Source organism: Mauremys reevesii, linkage group 14 (assembly GCF_016161935.1).
Source record: "Mauremys reevesii isolate NIE-2019 linkage group 14, ASM1616193v1, whole genome shotgun sequence".
NCBI lineage: Eukaryota > Metazoa > Chordata > Testudines > Geoemydidae > Mauremys > Mauremys reevesii.
The window spans coordinates 42,472,232-42,477,361 of record NC_052636.1 but is presented as its reverse complement, the minus strand read 5'-3'; the positions used below and the strand labels follow the sequence as shown (position 1 = coordinate 42,477,361).

Genomic DNA, 5,130 nt, shown 5'->3' with positions numbered 1-5,130 from the left:
AGATGCACCAATAGTCCCATATGGGCTAGTGGTCAGGATTCCTGGTTTTCATCCATGGGGCCTGGGTTCAACTTCTGGTGTGGGAACAGTGCAGAGCTTTTGCCCAGAGTGGAGACAGTAAATGAAAGGAACAGGAAGGGATCCTGCCAGCAGGGGAGTTAGACAGTGTGGGGAGGGGATCCCAGAAGTGGGGTGGGGGGCAGAGGTCTGAGGGGAGACCAGGGAAGGATCCCAGCAGTGTGGGAAGTTGAGAGCACAGGCCTGGCCTGGGGACCTGGAAGAGTGAATGTGTCCCTCTAAACCCATCAACTGCAGACTAGGCAGGACTGGAAGAATTACATATTTGTTGGTAAATGTCAATTTCTGTGTAAACGCACAACCCAATGGCAAAATATTTCCATTGAGAATCATCAAAATTGGCAGATGGGCAAAGTAAGAAACATGCTGCTTGAGAACTTACCCTGTTGTAGGAGCAGCAGTGATCTGTGTGCTCCATATAACCTGTATGCCCAAAAGGTCGGTTACACTCCCCCCCCGCCCCATCTCCTCTCCCTCTCTGAATGCCTGTGAAGTGGCTTTCCTCCCCTCCCTCCTGCAATGCTTGTGGGATGAAGGGGCTGGTTGAACAGCTGGAAGATCAGAAGAGCTCCTAGATAGACAAGGTGTCTGGGACTCTCATTAGGCAGCATTGTGAAAGCACAGCTGAGCACAGGGCCCCTTCCCCTTTTAAGGACCTGAACCTCATGGCCTGCGACTAGAGATGACTTGGCTGCATCCGGTGGGTCACACTCCACCTCAGCCAGTGTCCATGCAGGGTCCCTGCTCTGGGTGTGTGAGCGCTGCCTAATGAGAGTCCCAGACACCTTGTCTACCTGGAAGCTCTTCTGATCTTCAACCAGCCCATTCATCCCCCAAGCATTGCAGGAGAGAGCGGGAGGAGGAGGGGGAAAGCCACTTCACAGGCATTCAGAGAGGGAGAGGAAGTATAACACACATTTTGAGCATAGAAATCACTGCTGTTCCTACAACAGCAGGGACAGGCCACTAGGAGCTGAGAAAAGGAAACCATCCTGTTTCTGCCTGGCTTTGAACCAGGGACCTTTTGCATGTTAGGCAAACATGATAACCACTACACTACAGAAACTCTGTGATGGGGCTGTGCCCTTCCCTTCATAAGAACATAAGAATGGCCATAGTGGGTCAGACCAAAGGTCCATCCAACCCTATATCCTATCTGCCAACAATGGCCAATGCCAGGTGCCCAAGAGGGAGTGAACCTAACCGGAAATGATCAAGTGATCTCTCTCCTGCCATCCATCTGCACTCTCAGACAAACAGAGGCTAGGGACACCATTCCTTACCCATCCTGGCTAATATCTATTAATGGACTTAACCTCCATTAATTTATCTGCAAAAAGAACAAAGAGAACACGTGGCACCTTAGAGACTAACAAATGTATTTGAGCATAAGCTTTTGTGGGCTAAAACTCACTTCATCGGATGCATGCAGTTAAAAATTCAGTAGGAAGATATATATATACACAGAGAACGTGAAAAAAATGGGTGTTGCCATACACACCATAACGAGAGTGATCAATTAACGTGAGCTGTTATCAGCAGGAGAAAAAAAACTGATTTTGGGAGGGGAACAGGAGAAAGGACAAAGGAAGGAAGAGACGAAGAGAAAAGAGGGATCAGACAGTGGATGGAGCAAGAGGTGAAACAAAAAGGACAAACCCTTATGTCCCCAGTGATTCTAAGAGACAAAATCACAGGTGCAGAATAAAATTCTGCCTCCTTAAGCTCGTGTTTTCCATGCCTAGAATTCAACTGTCACCAGATGGATCAGACTGAACAGGTTTCAAACCTCCAGGAGGCTCTTACCTTCTAAACAGGGATGGCTGTTTTCTAGTAAAATCACTAAAAGGGAAGGAGAAAACTCGAAAGAGGTTCCTCCTGGCGCTCACATCCGTGAACCCGAATACTTTCTCAGTCCTCAAAGAGAGACCTGGAGAAGGAGACTTGCTGGAGCAAAGCCACAGGGGTCTCTGAGGTTTCCCTGGCCCCTCGCCCCTGTCCTGCCTGGCTGATGTCAGCATCTCTCTGTGAGGTCACCACCTCCCACCACCTTGGACCAATAGGCTGAGGTCCTGCAAAGGCCTTTGTGATGTCACTGCCACACCCCTCCCTTGCTGGGCCAATGTCCTGCCCCTGGCCAGGCACTTTGGAGGTTTGAGCTACTCCCTGTGGATCACCCCACTCAAGGAGCGTTCGTTCTAGGCAGCAAGCCGGCTAGACAGGGAAACATCAGACGCTGCTCCCAATGATACACTCAGTTTGCCAGAAATTAGTCGACTTTATGGCCAGAAGAGACCATTAGAGCATCTAATCTGACCCCCTGCATATCACAGGCCTCCTGTATGGCACAATAGCTACTTTGGGGGCAAATACATTCCAGAAAGGCATTTAGTCTAGATGAAATGTCATCAAGAGATGGAGAATCCACCATTTTCCTTGGTAGCTTGTTCCTGTGGTGAATCATCCTTGCTGTTGAATATTTGTGCCTTTGTTGTAATATGAATTTGTCTCTTTTCATCTTCCAGCCATTGGGTCTTGTTATACCTTTCTCTGCTTGATTCAAGAGCCCTTTAATTCCCAAATCTTTTCTCTCTGAAGCACTTCAACACTTCAATGAAGTCACCTTTCAATCTTCTTTTGATCAGCTAATCAGGTTGAGCTCTTTCAATAGCTCACTAGAAGGCAGTTTTCTCCAGCCCTCAGAACCTTTGGTGGCTCTTTGCTGCCCCAGCTCCAATTTCACAAAATCTTTTTCAAACGAGGACACCAAAACTGGAGGCAGTATTCCAGTATCAGTCTCACTGATGCCGTGTCACCTCCTGTGACGTTATTGACATAATCTGTATCTGTATAGATCACCGTTGCGACAACTGTTCTATATTTGTAGCCAGTATTGTAGAAAGGTTGTCGTGTAAGGGGTCTATGGAGAGGTTCTGATTGGCTGATTATAATGATGCTATCTCTAGATGTGTTTCATTTTTGTAGTTGAAGTTATGAATATTGGCTTTCTGCCGGCTCACCCGCCCCCTCGCCACTGCCCACCCACTCGCCTCCTCAGCCCCGCTCCCTCACGTGCTATTGTGTCATACAGGAGGCCTGTGATATGCAGGGGGTCAGATTAGATGCTCTAATGGTCTCTTCTCGCCGTAAAGTCGACTAATTTCTGAAAAACTGAGTGTAGCATTGGGAGCAGCGTCTGCTGTTTCCCTGTCTAGCCGGCTTGCTGCCTAGAACAAACGCTCCTTGAGTGGGGTGATCCACAGGGAGTAGCTCAAACCTCCAAAGTGCCTGGCCTGGGGCAGGACATTAGGCCAGCAAGGGAGGGGTGTGGCAGTCACATCACAAAGGTTTTTTGCAGGACCACAAACTATTGGTGGGGAGGTGGTGACCTCACAGAGAGATGCTGACATCAGCCAGGCAGGACAGGGGCGAGGGGCCAGGGAAACCTCAGAGACCCCTGTGGCTTTGCTTCAGCAAGTCTCCTTCTCCAGGTCTCTCTTTGAGGACTGAGAGAGTATTCGGGTTCACGGACGTGAACGCCAGGAGGAACCTCTTTTGAGTTTTCTCTTTCCCTTTTAGAGATTTTACTAGAAAACAGCAGTCCCTGTTTAGAAGGTAAGAGCCTCCTTGAGGTTTGAAACCTGTTCAGTCTGATCCATCTGGTGACAGTTGAATTCTAGGCATGGAAAACACGAGCTTAAGGAGGCAGAATTTAATTTGAATTTTATTTGATCCCCACCAGTGACCTGGGCCATCCTTTGGGCTCTCTGGTGAGAACCCTCAGCCTCCCGTTCTCAGTCTCTACCCCTGATTGGCTGAGCAGGGGGTTATTGACAGGGAGGAGACTCAGGTCCTTGTTCTCTTTCAAGACCAAGGAAATAAGTCAGAACCAGTTCTATGTTTGACGAATTTTGCTGCTTCTCTGCATTAATGGTCTCTGAGCAGTTCATGATTCTCTCTAACATGATTCTCCTCAAATTCTTGCTGAATAATTACTGTCACTGTTGTTGGTCTGGAGCTCATCTGAGAGCATTTTATTCAGGTCATTCAGTGTCTGAAATTCAAGATCCGATGGTTAGTTTGAAAATCAGGGCTCTTGGGTCCTATTCCCAACTCTGCCACTGACTGGTTGTGTGACCTCAGACAAGTCAATTCTCCTTTCTCAGCCTTAGCTTCTCCCTCTTTCAAGTAGAGATAATAATGATCTGCTCCTACCTACCTCACGGTGGGTGGAGGCAAGGCCGGCTCTAGGTTTTTTGCCGTCCCAAGCAAAAAGAATTTTGGCTGCCCCCACCCCAGCCCTGGGCTCCCCACTGCACCTCCCTGCCACCCCAGACCTGGGCTCTGCCCCCTCCACCTGCACCCCCTGCCACCTCAGGAGGTGTGTGGGGGGGAAATTCCAGATCTTTCCACCTTCTTCCAAATTCCTCCTAAGGCGCCACTTTGGGGGAATGTGCTCAGTGGGGGAGCGGCAGCCCCCCCTGCTCCCCCCTAGCTACACTCCTGCTTGTGGGGGCCCCTGCAAGACCCAGGGCCTGGGGCAAATTGCCCCACTTGCCCCCGCCTCTGGGCAGCCCTGCTAGCAGCTCTTCTGGGAGCGCAGGGAAGGAATGACTCCCCCTTCTCTAGCTTCTCCCCGTGGGGCTCTGGGGAGCAGGGAGGGTTGTGTTATAAATTCCATCCAACTCCCCCTTTGATCCAAGCCGAGGGGCGTCTCAGCCTCCACGATCCCCTGGGCAGGGCCAAACAAGGGATGTTTTCCACTGCCCAGGAGACCCAGCCAGGGACTCAAGGCAGCCCCAGACTTTCCCTTTCTCCCTTCTGGGAAATCAAGTTCAAGTTCTACAAGGAGCTAAAGAAGCCTCAACCCCGCATCTGAATTAATGTCAATTTCTCACTGCCTGACAGAAACAAATGTCATTTCAATCCCAGGTGAGTCCACTTCAGTCATTCCTCAGCCCGATTTCTTCACCCTACTGCCTTAGCTTAGGGCATTGCGCCACCCTGTGGGCATTTCATGTCCCTTCTCAGTTTCACACACAGACACAATTT

The 5,130-nt window shown here is 49.8% G+C and overlaps 1 non-coding gene across 1 annotated transcript; it reads right to left on the bottom strand.

Moving 5' to 3' along the window:
• Positions 1-1,071: 1,071 nt before the first annotated feature.
• Positions 1,072-1,144, bottom strand: TRNAV-AAC. The gene has a single exon. It is a non-coding gene; the product is annotated as a tRNA-Val (tRNA).
• Positions 1,145-5,130: the final 3,986 nt, after the last annotated feature.